This window comes from Megalobrama amblycephala, linkage group LG20 (assembly GCF_018812025.1).
Source record: "Megalobrama amblycephala isolate DHTTF-2021 linkage group LG20, ASM1881202v1, whole genome shotgun sequence".
NCBI lineage: Eukaryota > Metazoa > Chordata > Actinopteri > Cypriniformes > Xenocyprididae > Megalobrama > Megalobrama amblycephala.
The window spans coordinates 29,182,258-29,201,330 of NC_063063.1; the positions used below are offsets into that span (position 1 = coordinate 29,182,258).

The window sequence follows — 19,073 nt, forward strand, 5'->3', positions numbered from 1 at the left end:
TTCCTTTGGAATGACTGATTTTTTTTCTAATTGCAATTCAGTAAATTTCAGTTCCCACCATTCAAATTCGAAAGCAATATGATTTTCAATGCTCTTAAATATAGAATCAGAATTATAAGCCTAAACTAAAACACTGCTCGTGAGATGTTTTAAAAAGTTCACAATGCAAAGTTTTGAGTTTAAAACTCCCAAACAAGGTTCATTTTTCTCCTCAGGCTTCAGGTATGTCCCCTGGACGATGCATGACGCTTCAGTCTAGGCGATTAATGTTGCTGTTCTCTCATCTTTAACTCTAGAACAGGACCAGATTTGGACTAATGGCAGTCAGCCCAGCTAGACTGATTACTTGGAGAAGAGAACTAAATAGAACTTCCTAATTACATGCTCAAGAAAAGGTAGATCGTTGGCACCGGTGTTACACTGGCTTGCCCAAATCATTATAAACAGGACAGAATGACAGATAACAGAAATAGTGTGACCTACACAGAGAGACTCACCGAATGATATTTCCTGGGGTTACTGGCGTGGAATTTCTGCTAAATGTGCTTTTTACAAAGAGGGGAATTCACCAAGATTGGATTGTGCCCATTTATTTTAGCACCCAATTCACTAAAGGATTTATGTAAATGAAGTAAAGGCTCAAACATATAAAAAAAAATCTGTGCAAAATTAGCATTTCTACATCGCAACAACAAAAATTAAAGGGAACATTGCCAACCATACTCAACCTTATTGTTTCATGGGTGGCAATGTTTACTATAGTGTTCAGTACAAAAGAGTTTTAATTTGGAACTCATTTTTAAACAGAGAGGATCAAAAACAAGACACTTGTGAAGTTTGTTCGTTTGTAGTGTAGACAGCTTGTTTGTGAGGAGATTGGAGTTTAATATTACATTGGGAACATTGGAAATGTAATCAGAGATGAAGCAATTATCTTCCTTCACACAATATTCTGTGAAGTTCGTTTGTCCAGCTATTAGCCTTGTACTCATATGTTGATTTTGTACTTTGATGTTTGAACCTTTAAGTGGTTTCACTCTACATGTTTTAAAGTTGAAGTGTGTGATTTTTTTATGTTAAACTTTATTTTATACCAGTTTAATATGCAAAAGGGCCTTTCACAATGCACGTAACCCCAGGTTATAGTCATTCTAAATCCCACTATAATGCCAGATAAAGGAACATTGTAATTTAGAAGCGGGGTCGACGCAGCTTTTTATCTGGGCTTATGAAACCCTGCTCCGGAGCAAGTTTAGCACCACTTTTGCTGCTTCAACTCTGCGTTGTGTTGCAAAACGTACACAGATTACAGACTGAAACAATGCAGAGTTAGAATTTTACGCCTAGATGCTTAGCAACAGACAGCTAATCATGTGCTTTATATTCACGTGCTTTGGACAATCATGGAAACATATGACATATATATGAGGACATACAATGCTAGAGCCTTTATGTAAACAGGTTGCATCAAAGACTTTATATACAGAAAGACGGTGCACTCGTATTACTAATGGGAGAAAGTGCAACGTGCAATATGGCAGAATAAGTCCCGCCTTCTAAATAAAAGAAACAAATCGCTGATTGATAAAGTCATCGCGTCACCACAGCTGCCATTAGAAGCTTAGGACTGCGCATGTGCATCAGCTTGGACCAGCTTGAAAAATGCAGTTTCTTGTCATGATTCGAGTGTTTAGAAACAAAATTAATGAGTTGTTGTCAGATTTCATTGGTATTGGTAATTTCAAATATGAAATTTAATCGTAAGCTTGGCAAACAGCTTACAGTTTCCACATTCAAATAAGAGATAGGAGCTGCACTTGCAAAAATGAGAGGCGTTTCAAAGATGGCCGCCGAGTGAAATGACTTGTCTTATGCTGTGTTCACAACAAACGCGAATAGAGCGTCTGGCGCGAATGATTTCAATGTTAAGTCAATGTAAAGACGCGCGTCTGGAGGTCTCGCGGCGTGAATGAGGCGTTTAGCGCGGCGCGGAAGACGCGAATTCGCCTCATTCGCGAGTCTAGTTCGCGCGAATGTAATGGTGCTTTTTGTGCATTTATGCTGCGTTCACACCAGACGCGACTTGCGCGAATAAATCGCGCTATTCGCGCGTAGTTGGACGCTTGAACATTTTGAGTTTACTCGCTTCATTCGCGCGTGAAAATCCCTTCACAACAGACGCGAATTCGCGTCATGAGAGAGAGGCCTCTCCCGCTCCTTTATGTGTCCCAGACTCTCCCACTGCTTTCTGCACACTTCCTCTGAATAAACACAACTTGTCAGTGGGGAAATAATTGTAAATTACAGCGAATAAGCTCAATTGGTCGTCTTTAGTTGGCTTGTAGTCTTAATATATATATATATATATATATATATATATATATATATATATATATATATATAGCTCTAATTGAGTAAAGACCGTTTTTTACAACTTATCAGATTGTCCGACCTCCTCACTCACTTTCTTTCAAACACGATCCTTTTTATTTCTGTTTCTATAAATGTATGAAGATGTACAGCGACGATGATTTTGTCCTCCATTGTTGTTTTGAAATTCTGCCTCAGCTCGCTACGTCACGTCACTACTAGAGCAAGCTCCTGATTGGTTAACGCGGCGCGGAAATTCGCCAAAGTTCAGATTTTTCAACTTGCGCGATTCGCACGAATCACTCAATTCGCGCCGCGTCATTCGCGCGAATCACGCCGCAGGATGTCAATTCGCATCTTTGCATTGACTTAACATGTATATCACTCGCGCTTACCGCTTCATTCGCGTCTGGTGTGAACGCAACATTAGCGTTTGACGCGAATTCGCCTCTGACGCCCGAGTTGAAAAATTTGAACTTTGCCGTAAATTCGCGCCGCGTTAACCAATCAGGAGCCTGCTTGCTGCTGTGGTGGCAGGCCCGCCCGGAGTCACTCATTCAAAATGGAGGAACGACTGATATTATCAGTGAGCAGTCACTTTATTCCTGTCTCTATAGAAGTATGAACTTGTGTCATAAATCTCTGGGTGACTGCTCACTGATAATATCAGTCATTCCTCCATTTTGAATGAGTTAACGCGGCGCGAATTTACGCCAAAGTTCAAATTTTTCAACTCGGGCGTCAGACGCGAATTCGCGTCAAACGCGTAAATGCACAAAAAGCTCCATTTGCGCGTAACGCTCAATTCGCGTCATTTGCGCGAACTAGGTGCGCGAATTTGCGTCTTCTGCGCCGTGCTAAACGCCTCATTCGCGCCGCGAGACCTCCAGACGCGCGTAAACGCATCTTTACATTGACTTAACATTGAAATCATTCACTCTTGGTGTGAACACAGCATTAGAGGGACTTTGGTTGTTGGAATGTTCATAACTGCACATAATTTAAATGCTCTCTAAAAAATGTTGGGTTGTTTTAACCCAAATTTGAGTGAAATATGGACAAACTGTTGCGTTACATTTTTAAATTACATTTTTAACCCAATGGTTGGGTTTGTCCATATTTGAACCAAATAGGGGGTTGAAACAACCCAGCATTTTTTTTTAGAGTGCAGGTAAATTATGAGTAGTGTGGAACATGAAGTAAGATAACCCATGATTCCATTTACCCAGGGCTAAGAATGACCCAGGGTTAACTATTTCAAGTGTGAAAAGCCTTATTGCGAACTATAAATAAGCTATTATTTGCACAACCAGAACTTCACGACCATACATTGGCATTGGGGTGAGATCTATTTAGCTAAACAATGGCAGAGAGTTTAGGAAAACTTTTTGAAAACGCTCATTATTTTGTAATTATTTTAGTAGTGCCGCAGACACACTTCAGCTTTAAGCAATTCTGGGAGGCAAACATTTCTGACTCCAGATTCTGAGAACAAACAATGCGGGCATCTTTCAAATCAGGTTTTGAAAGACCACAGCTGCCAGATCTCATGTACAAAGCACCATTCTGTCCAGTAGAACATAATTACTCTCACCCACACAAGCCAATATGATAATACACACGTTCTCTTTGATGCTTTCAGCGTGTGAACAGAGAGACGGAGCATGCTGATAAGATGTTTGGCGACGACGTGGCGTGTTTTCCTGCTTCGTGTCAGTCTCGGCTTCAAATCTGGATGATTCATTCTGAGCTCTTCGCTTTAATTACAAATTGCCTGCAGCATAAACCTTCACCAGCAACAAAATAAACTATTTACTACTTGATTGCCACAGGCATGCAGTTAGCAAAGACAACCCACAAGCTTCTATATGGACAGTCTGAGTCTCACAGATGTTCCCTGTCAGAGTAAAGAACGAAACAAGCACAGTCTTCCAGGTGCAATGCAAGATGACCTTCATCCAAAGGAAGCGGGACAAAGAGAGAGAAGAGAAACTTGCTTTGCCGACTGTGAAGAAATATGTCTCTCAGCAATTTGTATCTATGTTGCACTATACAACTCATACATTTTTAACAGACATCATATGTTTTCATGGTGTTTACTTGTGTTTACCCACTTTGGACTGGGTAAATACTCACAGTGGTCTTGTATTGCTTTGGCAAGAACTTAAAAATAAACTAGGTCCCAAGAGCTCTGCTTTTTTTTAAGGAGTAGTTCACCCACAAATTTTCATAATTTACTCACCCTCATGATGTTCCTTCCCTATGCATGTCTTGCTTTTCTTCTGCAGAACACACACAAAAGAGAAAGTAAACATAATGAAAGTTAATTGGGATCCATGGAACCGAGCTCCAAAAAAAACATGCACTATTCTTCTAAAGTGATAATTTTGTGTGATGAAAAGACATGGATGCATTTTCTTGGTGTATCACATTTATACTTTAAAAGTTTAGCCCTAAAGTGCACAGTAAAAAAATTAGCAAACACACACACACACACACACACACACACACACACACACACACACACACACACACACACACACACACACACACACACACACTTATATATATGGTTTACGGGGATTCTCCATAGACGTAATGGTTTTTATACTGTACTAACTGTACATTCTATCCCCCTACACTACCACTACCCCTAAACCTACCCATCACAGGAAACTGTCTGCATTTAGTATGTTTTTTAAGCCATTTGGTTTACTAGGACACAGGAAGTAACACCCATGTTATTATAAACATTTGTGTCCTCATAAACCATATATACAAGAACACACACACACACACACACTGGGTTTTCATGTTTTATGGGGACATTCCATAGACATAATGATTTTTATACTGTGCAAACTGTATATTCTACCCCCTGAACCTACCCATCACAGACAACCTTCTGCATTTTTATATTTTCAAAAAATCACTTAGTATGATTTATAAGCTGTTTTTCTTCATGGGAAACAAAAATGTCCCCACAAGGACAAGGATTTGGATATTGCCATCTTTGTGAGGACATTTTGTCCCCATAACATAGGGTTTATCAGGACCACATGCACGCACACAACATGCTAAAACCTCTTTAGAGCAGTTTGCATGTAGATATTTACAGTGTTTGAAAGAGTGTGTGCACTGATACCAAACCTCCAACGCATACTAAATAAACCCTCAGGTGTCCACTTTTTTAAAAGGTCAACTCAGCTAAACCACTATGCAATACACAGCAGTTGTGTGTTCCATAAAAAGCACTTTTTAATAAAAGAAGCAGGTTTTTTATGAAAGGAACCTTACAGTAATCTTTCTGAGGATGTCAGAAAGCATAACAACATGATCAGTCTTTGTCGAACAAGAAGTGTAGTGTCAGGACTTAGGTCTCACAGGACTCATGTCTTCACATTCATTTTGTCGTAATCAAAGTAATTGTTGAGATTACATGATAACAATAATCTAAAGTGCACTGTTATATTCAATATGGAGATTAATTTATCACTACTGCACTGATGGTTTCAATTAATCATATATTTGCTTTGTTTCTCTAAATTAGAGGGAAATTTAAACGTGATCCAGCTGGGAATCTCTGATAGAGCTCTTAGCCATCTGCGTTCTGACCCTTCCCTCAGATCTGTGTTAATGGAAACGTCTTTCATTGTCCTTGAGCACAGACAGATTTTAGTAACTGCTACGCATATACAATGTATAGAATGAACAAATAAGAACAGACTGGTCTCAGTACTGGCAATTAGCACAGTTTTTGCTCACTGAGTGAAGCAACAGACATCATAGTCATCATGTAAACCAAAAAAAAAAAAAAGCTTTTTGCTGCTTGATCAGTGTGTGTGTGTGTGTGGTGAAGAAGGAGCCCACACATTATATATTATATTTGTGTCCTGTGCATATTAGCAACGACCGTGTTAGGGAATTGCTCTGTTTATTTGCATGTCTTTGAAAATGTTATGAACAGTTCATGTTTTCTGTGTGGCAATCATGCTGTAGACAATTGGCCAGAATCAAATATGTAATTGAAATATCAGTATAGTTTAGATTACATCTCATCTCTAAAGGTTCAATAACCAATGAAACCATAGTGCATGATATGGCCCTCCAATCCAATCTGTCGAGTCGAATTGTAATTCTATCTCTGGTTAGCGTTAGAAGGATAATTTGCTCTTGCTAGTGCATTAGCATATTTGCACTCTCACGTCACCTGCGGCAAATATTATTTAAACTAATCTGATCTGTGCAGATGCCCAGATAAATAAGCCAAAAGACACAAACCCTCCAGCAGAATATCTCCATTCAGCTTGTAATAAACTCATCTCTCTTTAATAGATATTACTATTGCTCAGGATGCTGTGGTGACATTGGCTACAAGACAAACCAGGATCATAATATACAGAGAACATCATGCAGAGATGTAACTGTTACAGTAAAAAATCATGATATTTCTTGCACCTCAGTGAAGAAGTCAAACATATTTATAGAAGGGAATGCTGAGAAGCTCAAGATATTTTCACATTTTATTCAATGATATAAAAGACATCAGTAAACCCTATGTCTGAATCCTATTTTGCTAGGTTTTCTAGTCCAAAAGGGTTGTTCCTAGTCTCTTCATGAGTCATGGGTGCATTTTGGGCGTAACGTGCACTAAACCAATCAGAGTCAGATCTCCCATTCACTTTAAAAGCCAGGTGCGCTTGCACCATGGCGGAATTTGCAAGCGGAAAAAACGTCTCGGGTTACGTCTGTAACCCTGTTTCCCTGAATAAGGGAACGAGACGCTGCGTAGTCGCTTTGGGAACGCCTCTGCGTGATTACGTCTTGAAGCACTCGTGAAATCAAACCAATAGTGTAGCGGGACGTCAGAGCGGGTGACGTCACGGACCAGGAAACTATAAAGCACCCCTGAGAACAAAGAACGCCAGCTTCTGATATGGATGAAGCAGACGCTCACAGGCGTGCAGGGAGTATGGCTAAGCTACGCAGCGTCTCGTTCCCTTATTCAGGGAACCAGGGTTACAGACGTAACCCGAGACGTTCCCTTTCATGGGAACATCGACGCTGCGTAGTCGCTTTGGGAACGCTATCCCAACTAGGCCATAAGACCAAATGCCTGTTGTGTTATTATTTCAGGACGACAGGACTGAGGACCCTGGAGTGGAGCCCAAATCGAGGTTATAAAACCTGACAAAGGTATGCTGAGAAGACCACCCAGCAGCATCACATATGTCTTGGAGGGGAACCCCCGACATCAAAGCCTTTGAGGCAGCCATGCCCCTGGTAGAATGCGCCCGGACAGCTAAAGGAGGGGGCTGTCCGGCCGATTTGTAAGCAAGAGAGATGGCCTCGACCACCCACTTACTCATTCTCTGCTTAGACGCAGGACCTCCCTTATTAGGAGAACCGTAACACACAAACAGTTGTTCAGTCTTTCGCCACAGGGCAGCTCTGTGGACATACGCGTCTAAAGCCCTCACCGGGCAGAGCAGATTCAGTTTCTCCTGATCCGGATTTGTAAAAGGTGGATAACAGAAGGCCTGCAGCACAATAGGCCCTGGGACATTAGTAGGGACCTTAGGAACATATCCAGGTCTAGGATGTAAAAAAGGCTTTGACCATACCAGGTGCAAAGTCTAAACATGAAGGAGCAACCGATAGTGCTTGTAAGTCCCCGATTCTTTTGAGGGATGTTATGGCCAGAAGAAATAAGGTTTTGAGAGTAAGGATCTTCTCAGATGCTTCCTCTAGAGGTTCAAAGGGAGCCGCAGCTAACCCTTCCAACACAATGGCTAAGTCCCAGGAAGGCATTTTTGTGCGTACAACAGGCCTCAGCCTCTGAGTGCCACGGAGAAAACGTACAACTAAAGGGTTTCTACCAACAGAAAGACCTTCTATTTTTGCGTGATAAGCGGAAATAGCGGCAATATAAACCTTCAATGTAGAAGGAGTTAAACCCTCCGAGAACTTCTCTTGGAGAAATTGCAGTACTTGACTGATAGAAGAGTGGACCGGATCCACCTGAGAGTGGCTACACCAAGTAGCAAACAATTTCCACTTATACGCGTACAGTTTTCTCGTGGTTGGAGCTCTGGAGTGGAGAATGGTCTCTACAACCTCAGTTGAGAGACCAGATTCTATGAGCTCTGCCCCCTCAGGGGCCAGGCCCACAGTTTCCATATTTCTGGGTGCGGGTGAACTATTGCGCCACCCAACTGAGACAAGAGGTCTTGTCTGACAGGAATCTCCATGGGGGAGTCTTCTAAGAGGGATACTAGATCCGTGAACCATACTCGGGCCGGCCAGAACGGGGCTACCAATATTAGACGGACCCCGTCCCGGCGAACCCTCTCCAGAACTCCGGGGAGCAGAGCGATCAGGGGAAATGCATACAGACGCAGCCTCGGCCACGTCTGTACCATAGCATCCAACCCCAGAGGGGCTGGATGGGTCAGAGAAAACCACAACGGGCAGTGAGACGTCTCTTTCGAGGCAAATAGGTCGACTTGTGCACGACCAAACTTTTTCCAAATCAGTTCCACCACTTCGGGATGGAGCCTCCATTCCCCGGGCCTCGGCCCCTGCCTCGACAGGATGTCTGCTCCCACATTTTGACTTCCCGGGATATAAGCTGCTCTCAGCGAGAGAAGCTTGCCCTGGGACCACAGGAGGATCTGATGAGCTAACTTGCACAATTGGCGAGACCTCAGACCCCCCTGATGGTTGATATAAGAGACCACCGACATGTTGTCTGACTGAACTAACATGTGATGGCCCCTCAGGTCTGGGAGGAAGTATTTGAGTGCTCGAAATACCGCCATCATCTCCAGCTGATTTATATGCCGAGATCGATGATGGTCCTCCCAAAGACCCTGAGCTGAGCGACCACTCATGATCGCTCCCCACCCTGTGAGAGAAGCATCCGTCGTTAGCATTTTGCGACGACAAGGAGCTCCTAGCACAAGACCTTGGGATAGAAACCAGGGCTTCTTCCACACCGCCAGAGCACGAAGGCATCGCCGCGTGACCTTGATTGTGCGAAAAGGGTTTCCCCTCTGAGAAAACCCCCTGGTTCTGAGCCACCACTGTAGGGGTCTCATGTGCAGCAGGCCAAAAGGTATCACGTTGGACGCCGCTGCCATTAGACCCAACATTCTCTGAATTTGCTTCACAGTGAGTGACTGGCCTAATTTCACCCCTTTCACGGTTGAGAGAATGGAATTCACCCGAGCAGGGGACAAATGTGCCTGCATCGAAGTGAAATCCCAAACTACCCCTAGGTAATTGGTAGTCTGAGCCGGTAAAAGCACACTTTTCTTGGCATTGAGTCTCAACCCTAACTTCTTCATGTGGGACAGAACTACATCTCAATGTTGAACTGCCTGTTGCTCTGATTGAGCTATAATCAACCAATCGTCGATATAATTCAGCACGCGGATGCCCTGGAGTCTCAGAGGAGCCAGCGCTGCATCCACGCACTTCGTGAAGGTGCGGGGTGAAAGGGATAGGCCAAACGGAAGAACCTTGTATTGGTAAGCTTCGCCCCCGAAAGCAAACCTGAGGAACTTCCAATGTGAAGGATGGATTGATACATGGAAGTACGCGTCTTTCAGATCTATTGTCACAAACCAGTCCTCGGACCTGATCTGTGTAGTGATCTGTTTGAGTGTTAGCATCTTGAACTTGAGCCTTTGCACTGAACGATTTAACATGCGTAAATCTAGAATAGGACGCAACCCTCCATCCTTCTTCGGAACTATGAAGTATCGGCTGTAAAACCCTGACTGTATGCTGGCGGGAGGAACCCTCTCTATAGCCCCCTTTTGCAAAAGTGTCATCACTTCCTGTTCCATGACCAGAGACTGCTGGGGGTCCACTACTGTAGTGAGGACCCCGCTGAACCGGGGCGGGTGAAACCCGAATTGTATTTTGTACCCCTTTTTTATCATTTGCAGCACCCATTGAGAAATATTGGGAAGACTTTTCCATTCTTCTAAATATTCTACTAAGGGAACCAGTCTCTCGAGACTGGTCTCTGGTGTTTTTTGAGCACTTGGCTCGACGCCCTGAAGCGGCGCACCGGCAGGGAACAGTCGAATCAGGTGCTGACCGACCCTCCTCAGAGGATCGGGGGGGGCTGCTGTGCCCCGCGACACACGAGGTGGCGGGGTTAACAGAACGGCCCCCTGAGGGCACCGAAGATGGGTCAACTTTATAGATTTTAATTTTCCTGGACCCTCTCCGGAGGGGGCTGCCCTCAGAAGTCCTGGACCCCTCGCGTCAGGACTTTTTCGCAGCCTTCCTGGCAATAATAACAGCCCGCAGATCTGTTTTACCCCGGGAAGGCTTCACTTGTGCTGTCTTACCCGGTCCCCAAGATCTTTTCGGGGGAGCACGGGTGGCAACACTTTGTTTTTGCTGCGCTCTACGCGCAGATGAGGAGCTTATAGACGCCTGAGGCTGCTCCCGCTCAGCAGCCTCAGTAGAGCGGCGAGGGAAGAACTTTTGAAAGGCCGCAGACTGACGTTTTGCCTCCTGGAACCTCTCGACGACCGATGTTACGGAGTCGCCGAAGAGGCCCTGAACAGACACTGGCGCATAGAGAAACACCGCCTTATCGCGTTCTTTAATGTCCGACAAGTTCAGCCATAGATGCCTCTCCGTGGCCACCAGGGCTGCCATAGACCGGCCGATTGTTTTTGCCGTCTCCTTGGTGGCCCGGAGAGCTAAGTCAGTCGCATTTCTCAATTCTTGAATGCATTCAAAAGACGCCTCGCCACTCTGGTCTATTTCCCCCAGCAGGTCAGCTTGGTATGCCTGGAGGATCGACATAGTATGCAGACATGCTGCTGCCTGACCCGCTGAGGTGTAAGCCCTGCCCACCAACACTGATGTTGTACGCAGGGGTCTGGTGGGCAAAGTCAGGGATTTTAACGACGATGCTGATTCAGGCGAGAGATAGCTCGCGAGCGTCTCTTCGACCTGAGGCATCGCCGTATAACCGTGTTCTTTCCCCCCCATGATGTTACTGTACAGAGACGTTGTAGGGTTATGAACACGGAAATGTGCCGGACTCTGCCACGATCTCGACACCTCGGCCCTCATCTCCAGCACCGGTGCTCGCTACATCCATCTCCTTGGAGACAGATAAGCGAAGCTCCGGTGCCTCCACTCTGGGGGAAGAAACCGCTACGCGTGCTTCCGCGGCCAGAGAAGAGGCAACAGATCTGGCAGGTGAGGGTCGAGATAGGGCAGAACCTGTCTCTAACCCCTCCACCAGATCCATTTGTGAACCCCAGGAACGAAGTCTACGCTGTGCCTCGGCAGCAGCAGGACCCGAGCCCTGGGGAACACTCGCCGCGGCGTCCTCCTTTTTATCAAAGAACGCGCGGCGTGATCGGAGTACACAGAGCGTTAGCTTTTCACAATGCACGCAGACAGCTCCCTCGAGAGCTGCCTGTGCATGCTCACTCCCATACAAGCAACACACATATCATGTGTATCCCCGCCCGTGATGAAACGAGGGAGGAGCACATTTAGTAAACTGCTGCTTGTCTTTCTCCGCCATAATCGTGTCTTTGCAATATATAATACTATATATATATATATATATATATATATATATATATATATATATATATGCTTGGTGACTAAAACACTCTTGTCCTCGGACGAAGAGATATTTTGTTTGCTGCAGATAATGACAGACAACACCAAATAAGACACACAACACAGAGCGCTTTGCTGAAGACGCAGAAGCTGGTGTTCTTTGTTCTCAGGGGTGCTTTATAGTTTCCTGGTCCGTGACGTCACCCGCTCTGACGTCCCGCTACACTGTTGGTTTGATTTCACTAGTGCTTCAAGACGTAATCACGCAGAGGCGTTCCCAAAGCGACTACGCAGCGTCGATGTTCCCATGAAAGGGAACTCAACGCTTCTCCAGAGAGGGATCCTTATATTTAAAAATATTTGTTCTTATACAACAGTTCTTTCTGGTTCTCGAATCTGATTGGCTGAGAGGTCTTTCCAGCCATGCGATATTCTTCCAGTATCGCACAGTAACCGTTTCACCATCTGAATCACTCCGCAAACCCACCTTATATTCATAGATACTACTGTTATTTTGTTATGGAGAGTTTTGTTTAGGCGCGAATATAGTTGTTTAGACCTCAGATATGCAATTTATAAGTAAACATAGCGCCTATTTGAAAATTTGTTTATACGCTTTCAGAGATGCGAGCTCCAGGCCATCAGCGACCAATCAGCGCTCATGTACCCACAGAGAACAGCTTCATCTCGGCCAGCTGGTTCTTGTGTAGATAGTGTTTAACATGAGGTAATTTGTTTTGGGTATATCAAATGGGCAATCTTTGGTCTTATTAATATATTACTTGTTCCAGAGCTAATCAATTTGGCTTAAGGGCTATATTAAGTTTTGTAACTTTATATTTACATTGAAATTAAATCCTGTATTAACTAACTAGAGCACTGCTTTTGTACTTTTGACTTAACTGTTTTGCTTTCTTCTTATACTGTTATAATGGCTATTATTGTTAATTTAAATATTATCGTTCAATAAATAATATTTTATATTTTTTATATTTGCCGTATTTTTGGTATTGAGAAAGAGTCTGTTAGTGATTTCGACTTCAGTGAAAGTTACATTAATACGCCATGAGATGGTGGCAAAGACTGTCTCTATAAGTGAGTCAGTCAGTCGCAAAGACTTTTAAATTGAAATGGGCTGAAAGTTTTAAAACATCCTACGAGATGCAACTGACCAATGCATTGACTAGTGCTGTCATGGGAGTGATGACAGCCTAATGTTTAAAGGACAAAGACAAAAATGGCTTTCCTTTGCATGCTATTGCTCATGTAACAAGTAGTGTGTACACACTTTGTGCACCCGCATATAGGTGCATATTACTAACACGCCCTTTTGTCTTCAAACCAAACTTGGGTCTTCATTCAGTACCACCACCACTGTGTGTTGCTCAGAGTACCTTAGTCTTGTGGCTATATTTAAATAGTGTGCATTTTATTTTGTTTTGTTTTGTAGTAATGGACATTATGCCACAAACGCTGTCGGTAGACTTATACCGAACACATACAGTCAATGTTGTTATTATGATAGCTACTTTCAAAAGCTGCAACATGATGTCTACCTGAGCTTTACAAAAGGACATTAATCATATTTGCGCTGCTAACGTCCAGTGGGTTGATATTTTGTCCAGCTGTTACGTTTTTACTCAGGGGTATTTTGCGCCACTCTTTTTGCACCCAAAGTGCACTTTCCACAAACTGTTTACATGCAATTTTCTGAAATGTCACACAGTGTGTTTTGCTTACTGGTTTTGAATGTTCCCTGTCTACCAGGGCGGCAGCGACACAACAGTGTCTCTGCTTTTTAATTTCTCCTCTTTGTTATTGATGCAGCTCGGCTTCTCAGATTACTGGTCTCTTTGTTTGTACAAGATGTAATTATTGATCTGCAGGCAATCTGTTTGGCCTTGAAAGGTTTTTTCAGTGCTTGTCTCAGCCCAGCTGTTGCTCTCTTCCCGTGTGGTTAACAAGTGGACTTTAGTTTTAAAAAAAACTCGAGACTCACTGTTTTGGACTACTAATTACTTCTCTGGGTAGTTATTTAGTGGAAAAATAATGGCAGTGTTTGGCCAAAAATTTGATTTAACCCTCTACAGCACAGCGTTGCCCTCAGGCAACAGAACATTTTCTTTAGCCCTATGTTAAATAAATTTTTCTTTAAATGATAACAACCAATTAGAAAGGTCGAGAAAGTACCAAAGAACAGTTCAGCAAGGTGTTGGAGCACCATTAAGAGGTGGGACGTCCTGTTCTGACACATGGTCACAGGAGCACATGGTGTGAGAAGAAGGCAATATTATTTGCTTTAGTAATCTTATTTAAAACGACATGAACTGTACATAAAAAAATATGTGTGTATGAAGGTGTAGAGAAGTCTTTTTCAGGTTTTATGAAGTTTTATTTTATTTTACATGTTCAGAAATTCAGTTTTTCTTTTCGTTGCCTCAGGGCAACATTGCAAACAGTTTTTGACAATACCTCACATTGGCAACAATGTATTATAAGAAGGGAAGATGCAGGGTTCCTGGGTGTGCAGGAACACCCAAAGTGATGTGCAAAAATTGTAACAAACACCACTATGTCACAGCAGAGAAGAAGTGCTTTTTGAAGTTTTGTAAGGAGTGAAATCTTATTACATGAAGTACATTATATGGCATAGCGCACTACATGATACAGACCTATGCATGTATCAAATTCAATATATCAATGTCTTTCAAGTGTTTTTCCCTTTTTACTTAATGATTTCTTTAATTTTTAAAAAAAAAATTTGATTTTGATGATAATTTTCTCTATGACTCTGTTCCATTGTCGCACAACGTTGCCCTGAGGCAACGGAAAAATATTTTGGGGTTGGAGGAGGGTGGGGGGCAATTTATTATTATTTTTTTTTTAATCAATAAAATGTTCCCAAATGAACCAAAAAATGATGTGGAATATTTTCTTTTTTTTCATGTGCCATCAACATGTGTGCAGTAGAGGGTTAAATAAACCCACAACTCGGCACATTGTTGCTCCCAAATATACAATATATAAATAAACTTCAGATAGTTACATGCAAAAATGGCAGTGCTGATGCACAAAAAATGCTCCACACAAAAAGATCTGCAAAGTTGGAGTCATTGGTTTGTGCAACTTATTTCCCATGATGCTTAGCACACAAGAGCAGGCATATTGAACCAGCTCGTGTCCCTCTGTCAATAAATCCATGGACAGCACCTCGGAAAACACTATTATTGCCTTGAAGTGAAGAAACTATTATTAGCTCAGAGTGTATTCTTGGAGAAGATAAAACTGATAGCAGCCACTCTAAGGCGAAAATCCCATTGAAAGCATTTACAATGGCACAGATTTGAGCATTTTCGCATTGACAATATTTCTATTCAATGGGACCTAAACAGCGCTGTGTAATGGGGTTCATAAAACCAGTGGACTGGTTAGTCGAATACCGCCTCAGACTCGTGCGCTCCTGCAGAAACCTTCATATATCCAAATGAACAGAAGCACTTGAATATGAATTTACACCGTACAAACAGCCAAAACAGTGTCTGGCACTGTTTATTCCCACCATCTTCAGTCAGATCTCTGAGGTGGAGAAAAATAGGCTGTTCATGAGCTGTTGGTAAACAGACTGAGTCACTGCTTTACACTGAAGCTCCTTATATTAGTATCATAAATACATATCGATTCAATCTCTTGACTGAACTTTAATTTAACTTGGGAACAGCAATTAATTTTTGTCCACTGTAGAGGACATTTATCTTAGGGAAATTTTCTGCCATGTGATATATTACAAGATGTAATATAAGTCTCTGGTGTCTCCAGAATGTGTCTTAAGTTTCAGCTCAAAATACCCCACAGATCATTTATTATACATTTAAATGCCCATTTTGAGTGGAAGGAAAGACATGCTGTTTTCGTGCATGTATCTTTAAATGCAAATGAGCTGCTGCTCCCCGCCCCCCTTTCCAGAAGAGGGTGGAGCCTGTACAGCTTGCGCCTCAAATATTCTGCCAAAAACTAACAAAACATCTGTTTGGTTCTTATTATCATCTCTATCGAGGCCACGCTCATGTGACATAGCAGTTATTTGTCATCATGAAAGTTATTATTTGTATTTGTTTTAAAGCCATAACAGTTTAAACTTCTGATATATGGGTTTATCAGCGCACTCATCTGAAAGCTGCCTGTCAGATGGCGCATCCTGTGAGTATTAAACTAAGTTCTCTATAGTGTACTATTGCACTGAAACTGTCAAATACACACAATGTTGTCAAAAACAACGTCTGTGAACGTAAACAGCAGTGAAAGAAATCGCATGTGTATATTAAATCTGTATAACAGATATATATATATTAAATCAGTGACAACAGCGTAATATACAGCACGTATTGCTGTATATGCTGTTAATATGAATTACAATCAAAGAAAAAGAGAAAATCACTCACTGCTCTTGATTAAAAAACTTTAGTAGCTTTAATAAGAATAAATTTCTTACTTGAAGGCTGCTGTTAAATGCTCTGGTGAGGAGATAAACATGGCGGACTGTGTACAGCTCACTCAGGGGAGGAGCTTAGCTAATAACTCCCTTGCCAATCATGGGCAAAGCTTCCCCCTACTCTTACATAAGACTATGGGAAAATCTGGAACAGCTCATTTAGAGAAACCGTTTATAGTTTATGGGGATTATTAAAAATGGGTAGATTTTTCCATAATAGGTTGTGGACACAAAAATAAAAATAGGTCCCCTTTAAAAGGAATATATACGGAAGAGGATTAGGGCCAAGCAATAATAAAAAAATAAAACCATCTCGAGATAAAAGTTGTTAAATTTTGAGAAAAAACTTGTTAAATTTCGAGAAAAAAGTCAAAATAAAATGTTGAGAATACACTTATTAAATTACAAGAAAAAACTCGGTATATTTCAAGAAAAAAGTCGAGATAAAATGTTGAGAATAAACTCATTAAATTACGAGAAAAAACTCGATAAATTTCGAGAAAAAAGTTGAGATAAAATGTTGAGAATAAAGTCATTAAATTATGAGAAAATTCGTTAAATTTCGAGAAAAAAGTCGAGATAAAATGTTGAGAATAAACTCATCAAATTATGAGAATAAAGTCATTAAATTATGAGAAAAAAAGTCATTAAATTATGAGAACAAATTTGAAATTTAACGACATAAGTTTATTCTCAACATTTTATCTCGACTTTTTTCTCGAAATTTAATGAGTTTTTTCTCGAAATTTAACAATTTTAATCTCAACATTTTATCTCAACTTTTTTCTCGAAATTTAACAAGTTTTTTTCTCGAAATTTAACAACTTTAATCTTGCGATGGTTTTATTTTTTTATTATTGCTTGGCCCTAATCATCTTCCGTAAATATATGTGGCTTCTCAGAGACACCAAATGTTCACTGACTGCAGAACTTTATTTTTAAATAAAATAAAATAAAATAAAAATATATAAAATGAAATTCCGCCAAAGCAATGGTATTCAAACATTACTCAAAACACCCTTTTGTTCCTATAGGACATTGAAAAAAAAAAAAAAAAAAAAAAAACCATTTGCCTATGTGTAAATAAATAAATACATTTTGTTAGTAGATTATTTGTTAATTTTATTATTATTTATTATTATTATTATTATCTGCCAGGGAGAAGTACCACATCTGCAGACATCTTCAACTGCATATCTGTGTGTTGCATATCAATAGTATTACAATTTTCTGGCCCTGGTCCAGCATGTTGACTCTCCAAAGCCATGTTATCGCATCAGCTTGTCAGCAATGTAATAAATTTTCTCTGGATTACACAAAACCCAAAAATTGAAAATAAGAGGATAAACATGGGAGGAAAACAGACATGAAGCAATGCATTAATAGCATATTTCTTCTAGATGCTATTTCCATCTCTTTAGCACCCCTCAGCTCCATTTCTGCTGTCTCCAGTAAAGTGCCTTTTAAATCTGACATGCATCTAATGGGCAGCTAGTTTCACCAGCATGAGCTGCAGGTTGTGCTTGACTTATTCATTGTTTTGGACCATTTGTAATTGTGTAACAAATATAAACAAATGTCTGCTGTATAAATGATAATCATTATTTACAAGCTAATTCGAAAAGCATGTAGATTGTAATGCGTCCCTAAAACCGTACCTGTAATAAGCTTTATTTCCTTAAAAATCTAATTTTAAACATTTGTTTATAAATTGTTGTGATTAAGCAGTTCTTTTTTATTGGACAACCACCAAAACATTAACAGACACTGTTAGTTAAAATAATTTAAAAAAACTGTTCACATATATGAAATATCATACTGCAGTGTACTGCAGAGCATCTGATTGTGTCTCGCTGTGATCCTGTGTACTTCCCTCCTCTGTTATTTGTCATACTGTGATGGATGGGCTGCTAGTTTGAGTTTCTTGATTAATATGCTGCTCACACTCTCCAGCTGTAGTGTGTTATGTCACAAACTGAGAGTTTGGTCAGTAGGGGACAAAAGGTCATGTGATATGTCAGGTCCCTGCAGATACCAGATAGAAATCTAATATAATGAATTTTTAACCTGGTTCACCAACAACACCCAAAGACTGGAACAAGTGGCTAATGAAAGAGTGTGAAACAAAATGCCCAAACGTCATTGAATCATTCACTCAAACGATTTGTTCAAAAGCACAGATTCAGGTACATTTGATTAAAGGGGTGGTTGATTATAATTTTAATTTTTTTAACCTTAGTTAGTGTGTAATGTTGCTGTTTGAGCATAAACAACATCTGCAAAGTTACGACGCTCAAAGTTCAATGCAAAGGGAGGTATTTTCTTTTAAAGAATTTGCTGTTTAAGGACTACAACTTCCTGGGTTAGTGACATCCCTAACCCTAAAATTTACATAAACCCTGCCCCCCGAGAACACACAAAAAATGTGTTGAGGTCATGTTGGACTGCTTTAGAGAAGAGGAAGAGTTGTTGTAGTAGAGTGTTGTTACCATTCCGTCATTTTACGCCTGCTTCACAAACGAGAGTCAATTCAATGCTGGATTTGCACAAAAGATTAACATGACGACACATGTTAGTCGATGAGTTGAATCAACTCCACAGCAAC

General features: G+C 41.3%; 1 long non-coding RNA gene across 2 annotated transcripts in view; it reads right to left on the reverse strand.

Annotated features, from left to right (window-relative positions):
- LOC125255915 overlaps positions 1-19,073 on the reverse strand; it is a 55,154-nt gene that overhangs the window by 15,136 nt on the left and 20,945 nt on the right. For both annotated transcript variants that reach the window (XR_007182027.1, XR_007182028.1), the window contains one exon: positions 4,613-4,652. This is a non-coding gene — a long non-coding RNA (uncharacterized LOC125255915). The remainder of the gene's footprint in view (positions 1-4,612; positions 4,653-19,073) is intronic.